This window comes from Eschrichtius robustus, chromosome 6 (assembly GCF_028021215.1).
Source record: "Eschrichtius robustus isolate mEscRob2 chromosome 6, mEscRob2.pri, whole genome shotgun sequence".
In the NCBI taxonomy this organism is placed as follows: domain Eukaryota; kingdom Metazoa; phylum Chordata; class Mammalia; order Artiodactyla; family Eschrichtiidae; genus Eschrichtius; species Eschrichtius robustus.
In genome coordinates, this window is record NC_090829.1 from 89867071 (window position 1) to 89892148 (window position 25078).

At 36.7% G+C, this 25078-nt stretch overlaps 1 long non-coding RNA gene across 1 annotated transcript; it reads left to right on the forward strand.

Annotated features, from left to right (window-relative positions):
• The first annotated feature begins 9276 nt into the window (after positions 1-9276).
• Positions 9277-11143, forward strand: LOC137765758 (uncharacterized). Its single transcript, XR_011074251.1, has 2 exons — positions 9277-9470; positions 10130-11143. It is a non-coding gene; the product is annotated as an uncharacterized lncRNA (long non-coding RNA).
• Positions 11144-25078: the final 13935 nt, after the last annotated feature.

The window sequence follows — 25078 nt, forward strand, 5'->3', positions numbered from 1 at the left end:
AGAAAAGGATGATTTATGCAATCATCATCACCACAATTATTACTAGACAAAAGAATAAAACAGGTTCAATTCATTCCAATATTGATATTCACAGCTTATCTAAATTTAAATTAACAAGAAAAGAAGTTCTGAAACTGCTAATTACTAAATGTCATTTGCCGATCAAGTCACCTGGATATTTTTTGTGCATGTACGTCTGGTTGCAGAGAGAAGCAGAGTGTGTGAGTGTGTGTGTGTGTGTGTGTGTGTGTGTGTGTGTGTGTGTGTGTTAACTCTGAGTGGCACAAAGAACTAGTCATCTGGGAAGATCCACATGATAACTAACACCTTCACTATAGTTCTCTGGTATCCAGGTGTTGCTCAGGACCCTATTTATCTACCTTATGCTGTAACCTGACCCTGTATCTCATGCCTTGCTATTTTTAATGTCTTTTTTAGCTATGCCTCCAGGTGTATTTTGTGTGGCTAGTTACTAATCTAGATTACTAAACAAATAAATCACTCTATGAGATACAATTGTGTTTTCAAGGTGATGAAAACAAGAGCAGAGGCCAGGTTTTATATTCATCTTCTATCCTCCTTCAACACCTAATGCAATGCCTGGCACCCAATAAATGTTTGTTGAAAGGAAATTAAATACTAAACAGATTGAGATTGTGAGTATGCAGGGGAAAGGTGGTTGTTGCCACTGATGGTGGGGGCCAGAATCCCAACTAGGAAAATGGCTTTTGTGTTCATTCTATTTCTGTCTGTGAGTCTGCAGATTGACTGATAGACAGCTTAACAGCAGGGTGCAACCAGAGAGAGAGATCTTTTTTGCTTCTTTTCCATTAGGCGGAAACTAAAAACCACTGAGACTTCCCTGACAGATCCTGATCATGGAGATTCACGAACAAAGAATGTGGGACACAGTGTCTTCCTGTGAATCCCAAATACCCGATATTTATCAAAGCTGCACCTTCAAAATCCCCTCCACCCCTGCTGCCATCACCTCTTTTTAGTGCTAATCACACTATCATGAGTCAAAAAAGAAAAAAGAAAAAAAAAGAAAACCAGAAAAAGAGTCCAGGGTTGCTAATCTATATAAAAGTTCTAAACAAAGCAAATACAGCTAATACCATGTCTTATTAAATTGAACCCTTCCTTACCAGAGTGATAAAAGGTGATAGGATCTATAAGACTGAATCCATTTTACACACTACTGTTCAAACTAATCCTCCCTGTGGTTCAGGGAACAAAGAATCCTGCAATGGGGAAAACAGGGGACCTGCTTTTTATTCCCTGACACTCCTGTGCTTGCTCCTCAAAGCAAAAGCCATTAATCTAATACCCTACACTGTATTCAGAGCCCCAGCATCGTAAAGCAATTGGTGGTCTGGACAACTAGCTATTAAAAAACAAATAGTCATTCTAGCTTTAGAATCTTCTCGCATAGACAGAGTAACCGCAGAGAAAGCATCAGCAAAAGGTAATAACTGGGCTGAGAGAACTTCTATTTCGGACCTCTGGCTTAGTCTTGAATTTAACTAAAGCTCTTTGAAAAGTTTTAATACTTTAAAATGTGAATTTTCTCTTCCTTGTGGAGCTATCTCAATCAGTATTATTTTAACCTGGTGGACATTAAGTCATTTTCAAAAGATTTACAATAAATCCATCTACTAAAATCAAGGTCAAACTTTTTCCCTAATATTGAATATTAATCAATATGTACAAAAGAGTACAGTTGGCATAGTTATAATTTATTATACAGAAAAAATATCAGCATTATTCCAAACTGTAAGTTTTTCAAGACCCTATTATCTACGGGATTTCTAAAATTTTTTCAACTTCTTTAATGGTAACCCTTTCATATTCACTTAACTCCTTAGATTAAGTGTAATAAAGCTCAAAGTAACCTTTTGTTAATTATCAAGTATTGTGATGTGCTTAAGGTATGCTCATACAAGCAGAGGCAAAAGAACAGGAATAAATATGATGTATATCAGAGAGCCAGGGGTACTGACCCCAAGAGAGAACCAAGAATGGGGTTTTTCCATTCATTCATTAACAATTATTCATTCATTCATTAACGATTATTTACGCTCATATTACTTTTACAACTGTGTGTAAAATTCAAGTATGAGTTCTTGACAAATGAAGAAAGAGTAAAAGAGAGAGGAAAAGAGGGAGAAAGGGACAGAGGGAGGGGGAGAGAGAGAGAGAGAGAGAGGGAAATGAATTATACAGTATCCATTATTTAGTGAAAGACAGTTTAGGAAAGACAGTTTTGGACAGTTTAGAATGACCATCTTTTCTAGGGAAAGAAAGTTTATTTACTGGAGATGTAAAAAAAGAAATAAGAAAAGCAGACTGGATTCAGAGTAAAGGATCAGTATGGAAGAACGGTAATGCCATTGCAAAGAAAATAAATGTCCCACATCCAAGCGGAAGATGTCCAGCACCCAAGCAGATTTTGCAGAAAGATTAAAGCTGCATTTATAAAACTGGGAATCACCAGCTGAGAAGTGAGAAGCTATACTTATTATGGTGGTGAATGTAAAGAGTATAGTAGAGACTTAAGGGTTGGATTCTATAATTAACTAGTTTTGTCCATTCCTTTCTTGGTCACTGCCATTTATCCTCTTTGGTACTCACTGTTCAAACAAATGCTGATCCATTATTTTCCAGATTCTGTGGAGCACTGGAAAAGCACTGGTGAGATAGGAATGGTTCCAGTTTTCAACGAGTTTCCAGTACGGTGAGGATGACAAACTTAAGCACATCATTGCTATGGAACCCCAGAAGCACAACGACAAGGCCACCAGATGAAGGTCAGGAAGGTTTCCCTGAGGAAGTGAATGCAAATTGAGTCCTAAGGGAGGAGGAGTAAGAGCCCCAAGTAAGGGGAGTAAAGTTACTGAATGAACGAGGGCAGGGCAGCCAAGGAAGAGGAAACAAAGTGTAAAACATCGTGTGTTTGTGTAGGGGAGGGTGGGTGCATAAAGCAGAGAGGATTGCAAGCAATTCAGTATTACTAAAGCTTTGACTCAGGAAGTGGAAGCATATGTGAGATGCTGGTCTAAATCATGGAGGGTTTCATATGCCCTGTTGAGAAATCTAAACCATATCCTCTGAGACAGATATAACACTTCAGCCATGGTGCAGGATGAATTAGAGAGGTAAAGATAGGAGCAAAGAAATCTGGAAGAGGTGAGGACCTGAACTAAAGTAGTGATAATGGCAATGAAGACAGAGGGCAGGAATGTGTCCAGGAAATATTTGCAAGGCAAAATCTATGAGTCTACTAGTTGATGTTGAAGGAAAGTTGAAGGAGAAGCTAAGGATGGCTACAGACTTTCAGGTTAGATGACTATTTAAATGTCCATGTGATTAGCTGAAATAAAGAATTCAGAAGAAGAAGCAAGTTATGTTGGTATTTTCTTAGGATAATAGAGGCAAAATACGCTAAGTTCAGTCTTGGATATTTTGACTTCCATGTAACTTGTTAGAAATCTAGTTCAACATTTTAATGCATGGCTAAAGCTCAAGCAAGAATCAGTGCTGGGTATATAAATCATCAGTAAACAAATGATAGATAAATATCAAAGTCCGGGGATGGAATTTCAGGAAGAATTTACTTTTCTATTTTACAGGTGAGATCTGCATAATTTCTTTTTATTCATGGCCCTGGTTGCTTTTGGACTCAGGGGGAAAAACACACCAAATTTATTTTCATTTTTTAAAATAACAGAAGAGATTTAAAATAAAATAATAAAATAACAGAAGGATAAATGAAATTCTATGAAAAGTGTGCAGACAGAAACATGGGGATGCCAAAATTTACAAGGCATCTAGGAAAAGATCAGACTAGAAAGAGGCAAAAGAGCAAGCATTAGAGAACCTGATGTTTTTAACTTTATTTTTACACTCACAAGATGATAAATGATGCTTTTCTTTCCCTGCTTACTCTTCACCTTCTAGACTGATATACTTTTTAAATTTAAGTCAATATACCATTGCTGTAATGCTTAAGTATAAGGAACCCTAGAAAACAAAAGTTGAATGGTGGTAAAGGTTTATTTGTGCTGATTCCTGTGGCATTTCTCCATGATGAATCCAGTAGCAGTTCTTTGATAGCATAAATTTTGTGATTTTTGCAGCTTTCTCTGAAATGAACTCAACATCTTTCTCAGGCATTACAGTCATTATGCAAAGTCTGTAGATGGCTCTTTCACTGCTGTCTAAGTTCTTAACTATTTATCAAGTGCTTATCCAACTTAATCATGGCACATTCTGCTTCCCTGACAGAAAATTAGTCTAAGGAAGATGCGTATGCCATCTCCTAGGTGAGCTCTGGAAACAAATTACAAAGTCACGAAGGTTTTCCCTGGAAATGATCTTCAGACAAAACATTCATATTTTTATAAATATTTTCATCAATATTTATTTGGATATTTTGAACATATGTGTTGGAAGGCAGGGAAATGGATCACTTGGTAGAATGTATGATGACTTCTAGAATGTAGATTCCTAAATTCACTAAGTTAAAAGATTTTTTACTGAAGTCCAAGTTCATACTTCATTTGTCTTTGTCACCCCCACCTAGTGGGGGTGTTTACACAGTGTTTTGTAAATGGTAGATATTCCACCAGTTGTATTATGCTGCAGCTACTGAATTATTTTCAAGTATAATATTATATTTATCTTACTGTTGGCTTGGAAGACCCAAACTATACATTTTATAATTTTATCACTGTATTTATAATTTTCACACCTCAACTTAGCTGCTATATTAATTCAAATATTGATCATCCCTGGTTTACTTAAGTATTGTTTCACTATCTGGTGAAGTTGAAAAAGACTTTTGACAGGAGGTCTCTTGCTGTCCTCTAGGACTTTGTCAGTTATGCAGTTGGTCTGCAGTCTTGAACAACTGTCTTTCCTGGTCTCAGAAATTTAGGCAACCTACCAATAATCTGAACCAATTGTATTTGAGAAAAGGGAATATTGGTTTTATTTTCTCCTAATCTCTTTGAAAACACTTCCTTCTGTCTGTACAATTTCCTTTGTTCATCAACACCCTTATTCATCCAAGAGTCTTTGTACCCTATCAGTTTTCTTATTCTGACTTTTTGACTTTGTATTCTTACTTAAAGATTTCATAAATATTTTTTAAGTGATAGTAATTCTCAAGAGAATTTGCCTTCAATGGACAGCAGGCCATATTGCAGTAGCGTGGGTAATGTACTACTGCTGCTTTTTTGTTCTGGTATTTCATGATAGAATGAAAAAGAATAGAGAGGACAATGGAGAGACCACCAACACTCGCTAGCTGGTGGAGCTGTTAAGGGAGGGACTAATAGGTGAGGTTTTCAGAGGTGATGAAGAAGAGAGCCCAATGCTACTGAAAATTAGTCCTTGGGCCACCTTTATCTATATGTCTTAGGTCTGATTGCTACTTTACATTTAAACAAGGTTTTGTAACTTGCAAAGCTTTTATATGTACATTTTCTCTTTCTGGCTTCTAACAGATGGATGTTATACAAAGTCAAATAATGAAGTGTGATCTTGAATACCTGCTAATATGTTATTATATTATTTTTTTTCCTAATGAAGTTCCTTTACAGATGGAAATTATTTTGCTTGTCTTGAAGAGTTAAGAACAGCTCTGGTTTAATTTCCAGCTCTAAAATAGAAAGATGCATCTAGGTCAGACCTGGTAAACATTAGGCTCTCATTGACTATGCTGCAAATGACATTTTTGTTACAGATATAAAGTTGAGACACTTCATAATGGTATTAAGGGAAATGTTAACAATACCTTTGTTTTTAGCCTACAGATCTTTTCTTTAGGAACTAAATAATTGAAAGAGAGAGAGAGAGCACAAAGCAAATAACCTTATTTGGTATTAATTCTGCAATGCTATCAAAGTCTTATTTTTCAATTGGCATAGACTTGTTTTAAGCTAAGAAAATCTCTATTGATGTTTATTGAAACAGTACAGCTAAAATCAATATGTTTCTTATGAGTTAATGCAAGAAACACTTGAGAAGTATGTGGAGGAATTTTTCTGAATTTGGGAAGAAGTCTCAGCTGTTATGAACTGAAACAAATCTAGAACTGTAAATTCTGATTCCTGTTTCTATATCTTCCATTGTAGATCAAGTCACAATCTTGGCACATTGTTTCTTTTTAAAAATTGGGCAAAATCAATCTATTTATAAATTTTAACTGAAAAATAGAATGCTTTATATATGTTATCCTTTAAAGTTATGTTTAGGTGTACCTGGATTATTTACAGCCAAGAACTAAAATACAAATTGGAAAATAGTTTTTTGCATTTTTATATTTTATATGTGGTAAAACCAAGATTAACAAGTTAATTTACAATGACAACCACATAACCAGTCATTTTAGAACCAGGAAATTTAATGCATCAAGCTTTTATTCCTTTTCCTCTAGGGGAATTTAGCAGAAACATGTTTCTCAGAACCTAAGAGATTGTTAAAAGAAACATCCTTAGAATTATGGTCATGTCTTCTCTAAACAGAGGTATCTCTGAAGAGCATGTTTAGTATGGAGGAGTGAGAGGGTGACAGCTAGTTGATGATTCTTTATAGTACTTTGGAATCGAAGGGGCACAGTAACAAATTCTTGTAGACAACAGCTGCTGTAGGTTACAGGTATGCATCACAGCAATAGTAATGGTAATGCCCACCATGAACAATATCACCCCCTGTGCTTCCTTCCTATGTGAAAATAATAATGGGAAACACATGGTAAAAATTCAAATATGATGATTGCCCGTTTACTAGCTACCCATACAGATTATTCCAAACTGTATTTTCTGATTGAATGGCTATTCCATGAGGAAGGAAGGGAGAGAGGGAAAGAGAGAGGGTGTGAACCAACCTTGTGAGATTTCATTAATGCTTTGAACTGGTATCATAAACAATAGGCAGAATTGGATTATTATGAAGAAATCAGAACAGGAACCCTAGAGAGCACTTCTCTTTATATCTAGTATGGGGAAAACAAACATATTCAGACATCCAGAAAGTTGGGCCATGAGCACCATGGGAAACTGTCATCAGTTTACGGAGCTTCAGAAATGAAAAAGAAATAAAGAAAAAGAAAAATAAATGAAAAGAAGTGTGGGGTACAGAGAAAACACTGTAATCGATGGAAGATACAAATGAGCCCTTTGAGGACTAGCAAGAGTTAAAGCTGTCATAGCAGGGAGTCAAACAGTCATTCATCCTTTTAACAAATATGTATTAAACACTTCCTGCATGCCAGAGACCACCCTAATGTTAGGAATTCAGAAGTGATCTATACAAAGTCATTGTTCCCAGAAACTTAATCTAATGGGGTAAGCCCGATGTAACTGGTAAATAAATATATATACAATATATTATTAGGCATTTTAAGTGTTATGAAGAAAAATAAATAGATTAAGGAGTTGGAGAATAACTGAGGCATATTTTAAGTGATCTCCTCTTCGAGGAGATGATACTAAGGACAGCCTTGAATGAAACGAGGAAGGGGATTCATGACATTCTCTTCCCCTGCATCTTTGCATAGATGCAGGGGAAGAGAATTTCATGAAGAAGAAGAAGTCTACAGTCCTGGACAGGCAGGAAGAAGTGTGATAGGAGAGGTCATCGAAGATATAGACAGGAAAGATCAGAGCATCTGTAATTTATCCTAAGTGTGATGGAAGTTCACTGGAGAGTTTTGAGCAGGGGGAGACATGATTTGAGAGAGACTGATCTGTTTTCTGCCTGAGGAATGCATTTTTAGAAAGGTAAGAGGGCAAGAGGGAAACCATTCTCGATAGTTATTGCAGAAATCAGGGGGAGAAATAATGGCTTGAACTAGAAAGGTGGTGATGGAGCTGTAGTGAGACATGAAGGGATTCTGGATATATCTTGGGGATGGAGTTCATTTCTGAACATGTTAAATTTGAACGAAATTAAAATAATGATGACATGAGATACTGCTATACAGTCACCTTACTTCCCTTATTTTTCATCCTGACACACAGCTGAACTGCATGTCCCAATTTCCCCTGCAATCAGGTTGGGTCATGTGACTGGATACTGGTTAGTGGAATGAAGGTAGAGCTGATATACAGCACTTCTAGCCTTAGCTCTGAAAACGATTCCACATACTCTTCCATCTGCTGGCACTCTTTCCTCATCTACCAGAGGTTGCAGAGGATCTCCTCAAAGACTCCAAGAAAAGAAATGGACCCCATTTAATTCTGGTAATATCAGTCATAAAAATAATGATGATAATAAAGTAAACATTTTTATAGAGACTGTAAGGCATTGTTTTATGTTCACATAAGTTATTTGATACTTCTGATGACACTATGAGGAAAGTAGCACCATTATCCTCATTTTACAGATGAAGTTATCTCTGTGAAAATGCCTGATAGACAGTTGTTAAATGCAGAATTTAAGTAGTGGAGCACAGTGGCTTGGACCTTGGAACACAGAGTCAGACAGATGTGAGTTCTGATCCTGGCTCCACTGATTACCAGCAGTATGATCTTCTGCAAATCATTTAACTTTTCTAGCTCTCAGGGGGTTTTTTGTACCTGTAAAATGAGGACAATAATATCTACATAAGCAGCTGTGAGAATGGAATAATTTTTAAGCATATTGTACATTTTTTTTGCAAAAATTGCTTTATAAATAATAACTGGTATTATTATTATTGTTTTATAAGTTGGAGATGTCTTTAAGAACAAAGCAAAAATTCAGTGATAAGATTTAGGCCAAAATGGCAGAACTAAGAGGCCCTTAAAATAACCCTGTCCCACAGGATAGAATCAGCTCAAAATATGACATGGACTCGTGAGAATCAGGGAACCAGGGACATATATCCTTCCAGCTGTCAACATAACCCTTTTCTATTTTTGCCACTTGGAAAAGAAAAAAAAAATTGTCTTAATTTGGTTTTCCCAAAAAGAGGATCCTGAGACGAGGATTCAGCTTATTTGGGAGATTATCTCAGGAAACAGAAGTGAAGGTGAGAAAGGAATGGGAAGAAACCTAATAAAGTTTACTAGGTTGTAAGTTATTGAACTGGTTCTACTGTGGGCAAATGAACTCAGTCCCACTGAGGACCCTCTGTGGAATGGTGTAGTCTGCACCTCAGGATCGTCTATCCAAAGGACAGAGTCTGGGGCGTTCATCTTTCACCTTATTGGCTGAGAGTTGCCACCCAGAGGTTAATGCCTCCTCCCAATCCCTCTACCTCAGCACTTTCAGAATGCCCTGTGTTTGGGGTGAGTGACCTACCAGACTACACAAAAAGTCCTGAGGCAAGGACATGGAGAAGGCAGGGAAGAACTTGGAATGTGATGTGGTCAGCACGCAAAGGAGCTGTCTACCAGGGCCACAGCTAATGTCACAGCTGCACCAAAGGACAGGTTTTGGGTGGATGTGGAAAATCAGCTTCTCCTTAGGATCACCTGTCTGTAAGTATTAACCTTTCCATACTCAACACCATACCTATAATAGGTGAAAGATAATGGGACTCAGTGAGTTGGATCCAAGAGGAAACTAGTAATTCACTTGGATCTAGATTTCTGAATGCTTTTGCACAAGAAGGTGGTAGTTGTACCATATCAAAAAGGTTCCTTAATAAAACACATTTTGGAAATCTTGACTTAAAAGTGTTAAACAAATATCATCAGTCTAGAATTTTTCTCATCCTTTAATATGGGAATAGTGACAGGGAATACTCAAAGGGATATATAGCATTTGGCATTTTAAAAATCTATTTAAGTGCTTGTTAACTTTTCATGATACACTATTGACATTTCCCAGAACAGTGTTTTGGAGAATCTATTTGAGGAAGTATTCAATAGGACTGTATTGTCTGACAGAATAATAAAGATAACCTTCCTTGTGATGTAAGTGGAAGGAAGTTTTAAGGGATTCACAAGCAAATTATTAGGCTTGATAAAGGTAGTCTCTGGAAATACGAAAATAAGGGCTTGTGTTATATGACCACCTCAAAAGAGGACACCTTTCTACTTTCCCGTTCACATTTGACCTGGGTGTGAGAGGTGAGGAGAAGGGGTGCACAGATGCTACTGCTTTACTCTTAACCTCTCTTTTCTCTTTCACTTAGGTTTTAACTCAACATCCCAGCTGATGGCTCCCAAATTTTGACCGTGCCAGAATCTCTTGAAGTGTGTGTGAATCAGACTGCCCCTTACTCCAGGAATTCAATTCTCTTTACATCAGTCCTTAAATAAATGTAATAAGCTCTGAAATGATACAAAATGGGAAAGTGAGACAAACTGTAAACGACAGGAAGGCTCTAACAGAGAGTCTAAAGAGGACTTTAAAATGTGACTCAGCTTGGGAAACTGAAAATTAATACAATGAAGAGAAATTGGGCAAGATGCTAAGTTTCCAATGTCAGGAGAACCTTAGAGATCAGTAAAATTAAAGAGAAATGTGTGTGCAGCAAAGGAATAGTAGAAACAGTTTACAGCATGATATGAAAATTCTTTGCCAAGGTTACTTTGATCACTGTGCAAGGAATAATATAATGAAGAACACTTGTGTAACTGGGTACTCTGTTTTAATGATCAAGCTAAAGGAAAAATTTCAAGATATAACTATGTGGAACAGTCATGTAGCTTAAGCCCATGTGTCCATACATTTGCCAATCATATCAGTTCTGGCAGACAGAATCACAATTTTATGCAACTTAAGTGAGCAACGGAAGTCTAAATTAGCAAGCTCGAGTGTAATCACAAGAAGAAAAAGAAAGCATAGTAAAGCATGATATTTGAAACCTGGGCAAGGAACAGGTCAAGAAGGAACCCTGGAAGTCTGAAAATAAAGGATACCATAATATCTGGAAACCTTTCAGTGAGGATCAAGATTTTTTAGCATGTTCTAACTAAATGAAAGCTGTTTACGAAAACCACTGAGGACAAATCTCATCATCATTATTCCCACCATCTGGAATACTATTCCTTCCTAGGCTGGCAAGGAACCAGCATCTCTCAGCTTTGGTGCCGCCTTCTCAGCAGCCGTGAGCTTGGCTTCCACTGCTCTCAGAGGTTTCTTCCCCTCTGTCACAGAACTTAACTATTTTTCATTTTTCTCATTAAACTGTTAACTACTTAAACACAGGGTCTGTGACTTTTCACATTTTGCATACCTGCAATCAACAGAGAGTTAAGGCTCTTAGTAAGTACTTAATAAATGATTAGTAATAGAGTGAAAGAATAATGGGTGAACAATTTAATGGTGACTGGAATTAAAGTTAGACTTTGGAAAACAGGTGAGAGATACTAGCTTTTGAAATAAAAGTCAATTAAATAAACCAAAGTCCAAACTTTAGTTTTGACCTAGGCAGCCAGAATAATTTTGTTTTCTTTATTTCACTTGAAATACCACAAAATATTTAAAACTGCTAAGTGCAATTTTAAAATAGATTGTTTATCATTTCCATACCTTCTCAAAATTCACACTTTGGCTATTTTAGAGTTTAAACTGAAAATAATCTTGTAATATTTCAACATCTGCTAATTTGTTTTTAAAAATCAGGTATGTTTCTTTTAATGGCCTTTGACATACTAATAAAAAATTAATCTCTGATAAAAGGTCTTACTGGAAAGGGAGTAACACATAGTGGTTTAGCATGTGGCCTCTAGAGAGACTGTCTGGGTTTAAACTGGGTCTACCATCTAATGGCTGTTTGATTTTTGACTAATTATTTAGCTTCTTTATGCCTCTATTTTTTCACCCATAAAGCAAAAATAATAATGATACCTGACACAGTTTTTATAAGAATTAAATGAAGTTATACATGTATTGACAGAAATAATCAATAACCAGTCTATAATAAGAATAGAAGAGAGATGTATTCAATCCAAATTGAGGATTATAGCCCAGGAGACAGCCTCTAAGATAGCTCTGAGGAACTATTCCAAAGGAGCATGGATTTCAGCATAGTCTTTTTTGGGGGGTAGGGGAGGGTTACAAAAAGAGGTACTTTTAATTTAATGCTGCCTTAGTGAAAAGACCAAACCATCTGCAATTTAATACTTATTCTTTTTCGTCCAAATCATTCTTTTCAAATACGGAAGCCAAGTCATCGTTTTTAATGATCAGTACTTTAAGTTCCAAGGAGAAAAGAGAAATAGGTTGCCAAATTGGAAATTCCAAATGTAGAAAAAAGATAAACCACAGACACCTGAAGATTCAAAGGATAAAATGTTTACTGGCTACAATTTTCTTACTTAGAACAACAGACAATAGACAGTTCCTGGAACATCTTGCTTAGAAGAGTTGTGGTAGACATAGAGAACACCACCTCTATTCCTACATATCTTTGTGACAGATATGTATTCCAAGAGAGTAAAGTCCTGAGGTCTAATCATTAATCTCTCATCAGCACAGTCTTATATCTTATCAGAACGAAGAATATCAAGCATGACAGGATACATCCCTTCAAAGTTTCCCCCCCAAAAAGACAGATCAGCACGTATACAGTGAGTCAGTATGGCCTTGGTGCCTGGGAAGGGAGCCTTATATAGAAGGACTCCTGGCACTGATGTCCCAGGAAGGGAGGCATTTTTCTCTATCTTCGAAAGGGACATTCCTTGCTTATGGACAGTGCACCCTTTTCTTCAATGGTTAAAGCAGATGTACTCTGTACGTTTAATGAGCCACAAAATGGGCTCTTCTAGTTAGCATAAAGTTTAACTTAAATCCTTATAGGCCAGCATGACTTCCACGTACCTCAATATGTGAAAATGTCTTCCATCACATGGAAAACATATAATTCTGTCTCTTACATAAGTTAAACATTCAATAAATATTAGTATCACTTGACCATTGGTATAATGGTCCACCGCAGTATTTGCAGATGTTATATGTATTACCCAGAAAACCCAAAAACTGAAATATATACTGTGAAAATTCTTGCTGAGCTGGCCTCTCTCCTCAGGACTCTCACAGGCTGGTCCTGTCCTCATGCTGGGCCATCATACATATAGTCTCTACTTCTTGGTCCTGCTCTATAAGTTACAATGCTAAAATCTGAGGAAATACTTTCCCCTAATCTTAGTTAAACTCTGTTGTTAGGCCACAAGACACAATGGCTTTACAATTCTCAATTTTTGCTGTGCCTCTAGTGATATTACTTTTTTATTTAACTTATGCTTTAATATTTTTTGATCTTCTATCAGTTCTGGGAGCAGATAATACATAAAGGGAATGTTGGTCAGAACATAACTGAGTGATGGTGCAATGCCATGCCCTCAAATATAGTTCTTCCCTCATTCACAAACTGGGCTCCCCACATCTATCTTGTTTCCTTGAATTCTTCCTCAGCCCTGACTGGGAAAAATGGGGGGCCACTGTTTTAAAATGTTAGATGGTCTTAGCCCTGGGCCCAGCTTATACCCAGAGACCATCTCATCAGGGTTTGTCCTATCAGGTTACAAGGACCCCTCTGGTAAATGACACTGTAGTCAACACTGCCCAAACAATCCTGGATATGCACAAATCCTGAATACATATACAGCTTAGACCCTGACTCTGAATTCTCTCTATATAAGCATCTTATCACCCATCCTGGGGTCATTAGAAGCATAATAGAATATGGAAAAGACATTCATCTGGTATTTGAAACTTGGACCCCCAAAAATCACCTCCGTCACAAAACAGAAATAGGCTGTCAGTTTTTCTATTGTGATTTTCATTTCCTTATTTCTAAAATGAGGTTATTTGTTTATTTTCTATCAATTTTATAGAGTTCTCATAAGAATCAAATGAGATAACAAAAAATAATAAGGCTTGAAAATGTAAGGTGTCAGCATAGTAGAGTAGGAGGAACATCAATCTTCAAGTCAGAGTGACCAGGGTTTGTAGTGACATTCTGGCCCTGGATAGGGGGGTGAAACTGAAATTGAGCAAGTTTCCAAATCATGTAAGCCTCATTCATAAAAGGGGAACTTAAATGGTTTCCTCTTGGAGTTTCATAATGGTTAGATGAGAAGTACCAGAAGCACCAGGCAAAGTTTCTAGAACTTAGAATGCATCCACTAGCAGCTGTCTGTCTCTTCCTCCAAAACAAATTAAACAATTATACAAACATTAAATATATTTTTCATTATATAAATATGCCAAGAGTACAAATGCATGACCTTTAGTTAATGTGTTTTATTTTGATACATCCTTTGAAATAATCATCCTTTGAGTCATTCTTTTTCCTTTTAAGTCTTTGACTTACCTGGTCATGTTTTCTGGGCAAAACAGAAACTCTAATTTATGTTTTTAGTTTTTATTTTTCTGTAAACATATCCTAAATAATTCTATTACTCCTTTTCAGCGTCTACATGTCCTTCAGTTTCAGTGTTTTTCTTTGACCCGCAGAATAAAGCTTTTCTACATGATGTTTTAGAGATTGTACCCATGAATTCCCAAGGATCTCTTGTCATATCATTTGTTAAAACGCCTATCTTTTACTTGCAAAGCACACTGTGTTTTTTTTTCTTTCACTCCCTTCATGAGAACTTAATTTTTCCTGCTTCATCTATAGACTCTTGATGCGATAACAGTAAAAGAAAAGGCGAAATTTAGTATTTTATTGAACAAGACTTCCCAAACTTGAAAATATGAAATTATCTTTGTGAAATGCATCTTTTTTTCTTACAAAGATACTCAAGGTAGGGGTCATGTTTTATCCTTCTATGCAACAAGCAAATTTTAAAGTTTCAAATATTAATAGCATAGACACATGCTGGGTTCTGTTAAAAAGAATCATGGTATCAATTTGATTTATTCTGTGGGTTTTGAAAATACACTTAAAGAAGTGTATCACAATATATGTGATCGTGTATTCAATAAATACAATATGCTTTTCAAAAACACCTTCTTTGTTTCATAGCTAACCTTGTTGATATCATGCATATCACACCAGGAATATTCTTTTATCTCTCCATATGAACCCTTGTAACCTTCAGTAGCTATACACTTCAAGGAGGTAAAATACCTTGAAAATAACATACTTAATAGAAGGCTGTACGCCTTCCTATTCTGCAATCTCTCTCAGTCTCTTTGAAAAGTTTCATTTAAATGTCTATATTAATGATGTTTATATGTGGGCGTCTTTTTTCAATTTCAGGGTGGCTGAATGAACTTCCTTAAAAGTACTAAAACTCAAGTGTGACTGAGTTAAGGACATTGGTAAGGACAGTATGAATAGAATTTATGAAAAGGTTTTTACTAAGCTATGGCTTGAAAACTACTTTTGACGCAAGACGGTCCGTCATGAATCTATGTCCCTACTGATACTAGGAGAGATAAAGCCTCTATGTTCCCACACTGAAATGAGCTAAATGCATTTTGTAATGTTATACATGCATATTTTACATATATATTCCATAGGGGCCACTTCTAATTATTATTACTTAATATAAAATGCTTTTGTGTTTATGCATTGGACCTTCCAATCATGTTTACAGTCACCAGTACTGAGCAGGAACTTAAAATTCCAATACTAGGTCCTGAGTAGAATCTTGATTAGACTTATACAGATAAACTTACAGATTGGAGAGCAGACACAAGGCGTGTCTGTGTGCCATATTTTAATGGAAGTTTGCAGTAATCCATGCAAGAATGACCCGTATTTCCCAAGTTCTTGCAGAGCTAATGGTTTACTGTATTTAACATTTGAGGTTAACCTAAATCATGATATGTTTTGAATACGCCAGTGCAAAAACAAAATGGTGGATATTTCAAATACAGGCAACCAATTTACATAAGACATATAAAACTTAACTCCAAATTCATTAACATTTACTATACCTTTAAATAAAAGTTAGCTTTGGAAGCTTCACTGGACACCACAGAGAGGCTCTAGGTCCACACAGAGACTATTAGTCAATAATAGGCCAGGTAGCCACAGTCAACTGGAGCTTCTGTACTGCACACATGGTAAACGAAGGCTGTAGTGTGTGATGCATTCCCAGGAGACAGGACCACTCAGAATAATAGGGTTTACTGAATTTTAAAAATATGATTCAAAACTCCTTTGATCAGTTTGCTAAAAGATCAGCATTGCCTAGAACCATAAAATAATAACAATGTGTGAATTTTCTCCTCCTTTGACTCCTTAGGGTCATTTCAGTTGTTAATATTGAATTTTGAGGAGGTGCATAAAGCAAATATCATCCTTCCCAGGTGCAATCTAACTGCAGCTGACATCAGCCAAGGGAATAGCATGAAATTTTTCTTATTTTTACTTTGAATGACACTTTCCATACTGTTTTTCTTATAGCTATAGAATAAACATCATAAAATAACTGGACTCTTAGACCAAAACTGTTATAATCTATAATCTGGGGTATATATATGTGTATATATATATATATATATATATATATAGCTCAGTCCAACAAACACAAACATTGTAGTCATGGTTTTAGTTCTGTGGCATATTCACTCAGTTGGTCAGCATAGTGGTAATAAGGTCTGTCAAAGAACAAAGCCTCTATTGACTAAACTTTGCATCCTTGCATGCCAGCATGCATCTTTCAAGATAAAGTGTCAATGACAAAATGAACCTACCTAGCAAGGGTTGACAGATTTCTCCCAAAACATTTCCCATAAACACACACACACACACACACACACACACACACACACACATTACAGAAGGTCAGCAACTTTATTTTTCTCTGACCCCATGTCTATGAAAAAATCATTGACCTTAAACAAATGAAAACCTATACATTTGGGCATCAGGAGATACAGAACATCAAAACAACATGTTGGATCTTTGAAGATAAAGTGAATTCATTCCAGCTCAATTGTTTGACGTTCTTACCTCAGGTTGTACCTTCTATTCGTTACTAAAAACATGAGTTCTTAGGATGTGTCAGTTGGTTTTTCTAATAGGGAAATAATTTTTTATTTGGTAAATAGACCGACTGTTGCTTCTGTAGTACAGCATGGCTATAATAATGGAAAAAAATAGTAATAAAATAATATTTGAGTTAATTTAGAAACTAGACAATACTTTTCATATTAATCCCATCCTATATATTAAAACCCAGATTTTGTTTCTTTTTTAACCTGAAAATCACTTTTCCTAATCATAAATTAATACAAGCTGGGAAAGTATGTGGTTTCTTTTTGGAAGAAGAATAAAATGAAAATAAATAAAAGTCCCCTTCTACTCAAGCAAGCATCGACATTCTGACACTGAACTGAGCAGAGGACTGGCCTTCAAATCAGTGCCCTAGATGGCTATGAGGTATATTTCAAAAGAGTTCATCAGGATTTCTCATCAGGCACTCCCTGTGAAGTACAAACATCACCTTGTCTCATTTATTTGTATAGCACTCATTCATTACAAGAAATCTAGAAAGAACAAAAACAAGTGTTGAGAATTTTTAAACATGCTTTTCCATTTGCCATTAAGAACTTTTTTCAGTCTATCCATCCAGGAAGCATTTCTCTGCCTCATCTATATTTCATATGTTTTAAAACTTCCTTTAATTCTCTCAAATGCTTTTCAACAAGCTGGGAAACATTTCACTGTGAGATGGAACCCCCCCTCTTTTTTTTTTAATTTTTTAATTTTATTTATTTATCTTTGGCTGCACTGGGTCTTCGTTGCTGCACGCGGACTTTCTCTAGTTGTGGTGAGCGGGGGCTACGCTTCATTGCGGTGTGCGGGCTTCTTATTGTGGTGGCTTCTCTTGTTGCGGAGCACGGGCTCTAGGTGCAGGGGCTTCAGTAGTTGTGGTACACGGGCTCAGTAGTTGTGGCTCGCAGGCTCTAGAGAGCAGGCTCAGTAGTGGTGCACGGGCTCAGTTGCTCTGCGGCATGTGGGATCTTCCTGGACCGGGGCTCAAACCTGTGTCCCCTACATTGACAGGCGGATTCTTAACCACTGTGCCACCAGGGAAGGCCGGTACTACTCTTCTTTTCCTGGGAATGTATCACTTGTCTATCATTTCTATTTTATTCTTGGTCCTTCTTGTTTCCCATAGTGAAGATTCGAAATATCAATAAGAACTTCATGTAGTATATAAAATAACACTTCCATTAACAACAGAATGTTTACCAAAGGAGCAGCAAGACAAACAGCCTTCTTGATAGAGGTTAATTATCAGAGATTCATTTAAAATGAATATGGGGACTTCCCTGGTGGTGCAGTGGTTAAGACTCCATGCTCCCAATGCAGGGGGCCCGGGTTCGATACCTGGTCAGGGAACTAGATCCCACATGAATGCCGCAACTGAGTTCACATGCCACAACTAAGGAGGCCACATGTTGCAACTAAGGAGCCCGTGAGCCGCAACTAAGGAGCCCACCTGCTGCAACTAAGAACCAGCATAAATAAATAAACAAATAAATAAATATTAAAATGAATATGGAAAAAAAAGTTCTGAGAAGAGACACAAGGACTTAAAAGTTTAGTAAGGTTACTAGAAAATGATTCTGTTGAAGAATAGGGAAAATCCAAGTTTCGTTACACCATTAATTCCCAGTGGGGTCACCAATAAATAGTTTATCTTGGGTCATTTTTCTCCTTCTACATTACAGTGATCTGTAATGTCTTCAGATAAATTTCCTTCACACATCCTATGCGGACGCTGTTTTGCCTACATGCTCTCCCGACTTGCACAGGCCACTGTCCCCCAACCCTTATTCAAGGGAAAGATCTGTTTAGAAAATGCTTACCCAAAGTCAGAGAAAACACCTACTTATTCTAACAATTATAGTTTTTTTAAGTCACAAATTTATTCAAATATATATACATATAATAGTCACAAGATATTTGCATCACAAGATATTTAAAGTGTATCAACAGAGTGAAGTAGGAAATGTAAAATAAAGGATCCCAGTAGAAAACTTTTAATCACTTTGAATAATATATTAAATTATTATCACAGGTGACAAAGAAAAGAACAATCAGAAAACACAGCAATCATTGTGACTTTTTATAAATATGGAGTGAATGATAGAAAAGGAAATATGGTTGAAAATAAAGTCAGTGATTTTAAAGACCAATATTAAGATGATAAAGTAAAACAAACACACAGAAATTGAGGGGGAAATTATGAAGGCTGCAGGAAGTCTGACAGCCTTCTAAAAATATTTTCAAAGGAGAAAGCAGAAACAGTGGAGAGAGGGTCCAATCAGAATGCAATAGAATATCCCCCTATTTGGAAGAAGTTTCAGATTGAAAAGACCTGAAGGATTTGTTAGGAAAAAGACCAACTTCTAAACACAGCACTGTGAATTCTCAGGATAAAGAAAAAAAATCTGAAAACTTCTACAGAGAAATTAGAGTTACCTACATAAGTGGGGGTGTTCACTAAATACTTCTGTATCACTTAAGTGAAAATCATGTACCACTGACACAGATTTTCTTTGATTATTTGGAATCAATCTAAACATAGCAAGAAGACTTAATGTTTAAAGAACAGAATGAAATGCTATAAAGTTTGGCAACATAAAAATGGTAATAACTAACAAAAATTGAAGGTAAATGAAGAACTGAAAGAAAAGTTAGTATGCACAAGTTCTTATTTTTATGGTGGAGATTCATTAGGCACTATATTAATTTGACAAGTCAGTAAATCATATATCAAGTGAATTTGTTATTTGAAATTTGAGGGACAATAAAAAGAAAAACAAACAGTTAACAGTAGTTTCCTTCAGATAATGAAATTGGCTGGGGATGGATACTGGAAAGGGGATAAGCCAACTAGATTTTATATTTTATTTAATTCACTATATAGCATGAATTTTTTTAATCAATGAAATGAATTGATTCTATAATTAAAAGTGTAATAAGAAACACATTGGACTTCCCTGGTGGTGCAGCAGTTAAGAATCTGCCTGCCAATTCAGAGGACACGGGTCCGAGCCCTGGTCCAGGAAGATCCTAAATGCTGCAGAGCAGCTAAGCCTGTGCACAAAAACTACTGAGCTTGCGTTCTAGAGCACGCACACCTACAGCCCGCGCTCCACAACAAAGAGTAGCCCCCCGCTCACCACAACTGGAGAAAGCCCGCACGTAACAACAAAGACCCAACGCAGCCAAAAATATAATTAATTAATTAATTAATTAATTTTAAAAAGAAACACATTAAATATTGTCTCTGAATATTGCAAGTAATTAAAAAATAAGGTATAATTTTACTCAAGTATTAAGAAAGCCACAACCTCAGAAATGCCTTTAAGATCATTAATATGTTGAATGATAGTTATCAAATAAATAGAACCATTTAAAACCCAAGGGTCAGAAACACCAGTAACATTATGGAAAGTCTAGATGTTGTCATTCTTTCTTTTCTTCATTGAATTGTGATCTGTACCAGGTTGAGAGGATAGGTACTTAGTAAAGTACTAAGTAAAGTACTTTTACTTTTACTTAGTAAAACCAGAAACTATGATCTTTGACCAGACATAGAGGCTGAATAAGCCCAGAAATGGCCAATGCTCCCCACTCAATAGCTTGCTCTGAGGTGCCATCAGCGGTCTCTCCCTTTAGCCACAGTGACTGAGTAGAATCCAAGATATACTCCACCTCCTCACCTACTTACTGAATGTCATGCAGAGGGAAGAAACCAGGCCTCATCAGAGAGTATATTTCATAGTAGTTCCAATTGTTAAAAAAATCTTCATCCTACCTGGCATTGAATATGTGAATGTTCCTGTCCTCATAGGAGGTGTTATTTTTTAGAGAAAAGAGCTATTTATAGTCAGACACCCATGAGTTTGAATTCTTACTTGTGAGCTGAAATATCTGGATTAAGGAAACTGTTCAAGATAACACTGCTCTTGATTCAGTTTCTTCATTTGTAAATGCAGACCACAACAGCAACTGCTCAAGGCTGTGTTATAAGTTGTGAATAAATATGCTCTTATCTAGGATCTCACGTAATCCCTTTTATGGTTTAGAATGAGCAAATGAAAAGAATAATTAATGTGTACATGTTCATTGTCATTACTAAGCCTAAATACAATTCAAGGCATCATAAACAGTAGCAATCCCTTGCTTGAGAAAACATTAAAAATGTCAAATTCAGATTTTAAACTGTAGTACCATTCATATGAATTAGAGGTTTATAAACAATTATTCATCATAGATCAGATTTTAGAGAACCACATATAAAGCTCAGAAGAAGAACCTAACATTGTCATCTGAGCTTTCCTAAATCAGTGAATAATTGCCTGTTGGGTGACAAGAGATCCTGGTTTTTGTTTTACTGTTACTCTCTTTTAGCTTGGAACTAGGGATTCTATCAGATTGTTTCTTCCACCATAATGACATAAGGGACCAATGACTTAACTTTCATACTTGATTTTTCAGGTGCTGAAGATCTCACAAGTAAGAGGTCATTTTGTCAAGCATACAATTAAATGAGGTAGTTTCCTATAGAAAAAGGTCAGACTTTAGAAATGCCAGGAATGCATAAAAAGATGGGCTATCCAAAACTAAACTGGGTTTTTCTTATCTCTTATATTCCTTTATTATTATAACTCAATTCCCTTTTTGACCACATGCATCAACTGTGCACAAATCTGTTCACTATTGATCCTGGCTCTAGGAAAAAGACTACACTTGAGGGGAAAATATGAACCAGCTTTTCCCTTATAAAAAAACTGAGCTATTTACCAATTTTAACTTCTTTTTACATTTACAGTAAGAATAATGTACATGTTTACATGTTTTCCCATTTATTACTTGAGGGACTTTTGGTAGATGTGCTAAAGGACGTGCAAATTAAACACATCCTAACCTTCTATTATTCCACGTTGTATTATAGCCTCTGTGCTTATAGGCCACTTATACTTGAGGCTCATCTGCAACTACATTCATGCTCCCCTCCACTTCCTTGCTGTAATTCAGTATCCACTGAAGTCCCACTTTGTTCAATTCATTGAGTGTCTGTTGAAGAACACGTCCTCATTCATTTTTCTGAAGGTCTAAGTTAGAGAGATTGGTACACTGGCTTTTTTTAATAGCAATAATATCAGAAGGATTTCTCTACTTCTCCATCCTCAGATTATTCCATAGAGACCATTATCTTGTTTGGTTTCTCTTCCTGGAACTTCCTTTAGCATAGACTGTCTCCCCAGATCAAACTTTTTAATTATTTACAATGATAAGTGCTTCTAAGTAGGATTAATGTATCAGCACTCAAAGTCAATTCCCTGGCTCCCCAAGGAAACTCTCCTCCTCACACATTGTACTTAGCTTGTACAGACTATGAAAGTATCTGTAGTTAACTCTACTTGGCTCCTCAACTTTTTGCTGTTATCTTTTTTTCCTTGTTTATATTGGGTAAGAAGAATATGAGCTTTTCTTATTACTGTTGCTGAAATGCACTCTTCTCTACTACTTGATTGACTTTTTGGAAGGGATTCTGAGGTGCACTCAATTGAAGAAAACAGACCTTCTTTTACTGGAAGAAAACAGACCTTCTACACAATGAGCTCATCACCTTTCCATCTTGTATACATTCTTGCCTCTACACACTCTTTCCAACTTGGACAAAAAACACTGTCTATTCAGTGTGACATGTGGAAGAGCTGTCTTAATTGCATTTCACACTTTACTCATAGAATTTTTTTTAGAAATGCTAAAATCTAAAGAATTTACCAAATGTCAAAAAAAAAAAAAATCTCCCTTTCTTTTCCTAATGCTCTTTTTTCAGCTTTCAATCAAGACCTGAAAGTTCCACTGCATCCCACCACTCGAACCACAGCAAGAGCCTATACCAGCTTCTGTCACTCTGCTTCTATTCCTTTACTCCTGTGTGTATTGCACTCTTGTCCTTTCTACCAACCAGCCCTAGACCTGATTGTACCAAATAAGTCTTTCTTTATTGACATTACATCCCCGTCACTCTTGTACTTCCCAAGCTCCTCCTCACCATCTTCCTTATACAATTTTTGCTTCATTGTCCACTGCTTGAGGATACGTTTTGACCTCGTGTTAAACTGTGTTTCAATAGGACAAAACTGGTTTTTTGTTTTTATTCACAGATCTCAAAATGCGAACTTGCTGGCGCATCGTCAAAAAAATACTGAACTTGCTTCGGAACACCTGGATTTAACTCTTAATTCTGCCACTTGCTACTGATTAAAAAAAAATGGCGAATTATTTAATCTTTCTAAGCCTCTGTTTTCTCACTTCTGAATTAGGTATAATAGTATCTACTTCACATGACTGAAATCCAATGAGAATATTTGAAAAACCCTTGCAATTTTTCCAGAATAAAGTAAATATTCAATTTTTGAACACCCACTCATTCTGAACCAGCACTGTGCCTTTTTTCCACGTTGAGTATCTCTCTCTCTTTCAATCCAAGTTGCACTAATTCCATTTTTTTAAATGAGAGCATATTTTGTAACGAGTAACAATCCATTCCATTGGAGGATCACCACATCTGCAAATTTTTCTGAGCTATACCCTCTCTCCCTTAGGCTAAGAGTCAGTGTGCTCTGGGACAATGCTTAGGATTCCTAAGCAGCCCTCTTCTCTAAGGAAGTCTAAAATGCGTGTCCTTAAAATGTGTTGAAAGAATGTTTTCTGTACACAGATTATATGTATAGAATTTTGATAGAGAGTGTGAGTAAAGGATAACTTCAATAACCTTGGCCTGAGCAACTAGAAGAATGCAGTTGTCATTTTCGGAAATGGGGGTGATAGTAAGAGATACACACTTGAAGGGCAAGAACAAAGACATGAAATGCTCAGTTTTCTATGTGGTATGTTGAGATGCCTATTAGACTTGCAGGTAGAGATGTTGATCAAGCAGTTGTATATAATGATCAAGTAGCTGGATATTGATCAAGCAGCTGGATTTAGGTGAGAAGTCCAAACTGGAGATGATACACACTTGGGAGGCATTGTATAGTGATAGTGCTGTAGCCAGCCACCAAGATGACCTGCAGTGACATACTTTCTGGTATATGAGCCCTTATGTATCCACTCCCACACTGAATTAGAGCAACCCTTGTGTGACTAATAGAATACAGTAGAAATAAGAATGTGTGATTCCCCCGGCTAGGTCATAAAAAGGCATTATAGCTTCTGTCTTGGTATCCTGAATTGGTTGCTCTCAGGGAAGCCACCTCCATGCCATGAGGACATTCAACCAGCCCTGTGGAGAGGCTCATGCAGAGAGAAACTAAAGCCTCTGGAAAATAGCCAGCACCAATGTGCTAGCCATTTGAATAAGCCACCTTGGTATTAGACCCTTCAGCCCCAGCCTGAGAGTATCTGATAGTAACTTCATGAGACAGCCTGAGCCAGAACTATGCAACTAAAGCACTCTTGATTACTGACCCCCCTGCAAAAAACATAAAAGATCAATTATTTTTGTAGTTTCAAGCAACTTAGTTTTGGAGTGATTTGCTTTATAAAGTCAAAGTAAAAATATGGATTTTGGTAATAGGGTTAGGGTGTCACAGTAATAAAACCTGAAAATGTTAATTTGTGATTGAGCAACAGACAGAAGCTGGAAGAATCTCAGGTGAATATAAGTGAAATTCTAAGGTGCTTAGAAAATGTCAACAAATCCCAACAGCTCTAAAAAGACTACGAGGGACTTCCCTGGTGGTGCAGTGGTTAAGAATCCACCTGCCAATGCGGAAGACACGGGTTCAAGCCCTGGTCTGGGAAGATCCCACAAGTCACGGAGCAACTAAGCCCGTGCACCACAACTACTGAGTCCACGTGCCACAACTACTGAAGCCCACGTGCCTAGAGCCTTGCTCCACAACAAGAGAAGCCACTGCAATGAGAAGCCTGCACACCGCAGCAAAGAGTAGCCCCCACTTGCCACAACTAGAGAAAGCCCACATGCAGCAACGAAGACCCAACGCAGCCAAAAAAATAAATAAATAAATAAATTTATAAAAAGACTGTGAACTAGGGCTTAAAGAAAAGTGATGAAATGTTATTGGAAGATGGAGAAAGAGGGATTGCTGTTATAAGTACAGAAAATTTAGCAACGTCGTCACCTGTAATGACATGGGAAATATAAAATATACTTAATAAACAGCATTATTTAGTTAA